Source organism: Sinocyclocheilus grahami, unplaced genomic scaffold, assembly GCF_001515645.1.
Source record: "Sinocyclocheilus grahami isolate Dianchi unplaced genomic scaffold, SAMN03320097.WGS_v1.1 scaffold2225.1, whole genome shotgun sequence".
Taxonomy (NCBI): domain Eukaryota; kingdom Metazoa; phylum Chordata; class Actinopteri; order Cypriniformes; family Cyprinidae; genus Sinocyclocheilus; species Sinocyclocheilus grahami.
Window position 1 is genome coordinate 60,978 of NW_015507404.1, and position 879 is coordinate 61,856.

Consider the following 879-nt stretch of genomic DNA (forward strand, 5'->3'; position numbering starts at 1 on the left):
AAACACAGTTGTTCTCGGTTGGAGCTTCAGCACCACGTGAGTGTGGACAGCGCCGCTCGCGCACGGCAGAACGTGACGCGCGCGCTCCCACATACATGTACTGTTCTTACGGCTCTATCTCACGCTCCTCGAGCGGTCCGCTTCTCCCATACCGGGAGTGACGTCAGAGGCGACCGGAGAAACTGGGTCTGAGGAAGACGAGAGTCCAGACAGAGAACCGGGAGAACCGGTGGGTTTTGATTTTTAATGCTGCACGTTCATTTGAATAAGCTACTGCATGCTTTTGGATGATGCATGTGAAGAGCTTGGGCTGGGTCGCGTGATGCACACACATTCCGATACAAAACCAAACCGATTGATGCATTTTCACTGTGTAGATGTTTCTTTCAATAACGGTTGCAACATAAAGCATGCAAATGAATCTTAAACGAGAAAGCATGAGCAGAAGACTGTGCATTTGTGTAATCGATGCACGCATGCATATTTCTAGACTGCATTTCATCATCGCGGTGTTAATGTTGCTTTTCTCGGACCGCAGCTTTTGTCTTCTTCATATTCATGCGGAAATAACGCGGAGCGCGCGCGCAGGGTCATGCGTGAATTCCAGCAGGTCACCTACAATATCTCTCTCACATTTTATGCATGCATCTGAAATAGAATATGCTCTGGAATGACATTAATAATTCTTCATTAACTAACTAATTACTGATAATGTACAGAATAATTTCCTCTTCTAATTAGACATACTTCTAAAAGTTCAATACAGTAAAAACCTTAAGCAGTTATTGAAATTAAAATTAATCAGTAAAGACATTTATAATGTAAGAAAAGATGGTATATTATACTGATTTCTGAAGATCATGTGACACTGAAGACTGG

The 879-nt window shown here is 43.1% G+C and overlaps 1 protein-coding gene across 1 annotated transcript in view; it reads left to right on the forward strand.

Annotated features, from left to right (window-relative positions):
• Positions 1-97: 97 nt before the first annotated feature.
• LOC107574435 (F-box only protein 41) overlaps positions 98-879 on the forward strand; it is a gene marked incomplete at its 3' end in the record, with an annotated part of 15,694 nt that continues 14,912 nt past the window's right edge. The window contains exon 1 of the mRNA XM_016260873.1: positions 98-229. The remainder of the gene's footprint in view (positions 230-879) is intronic.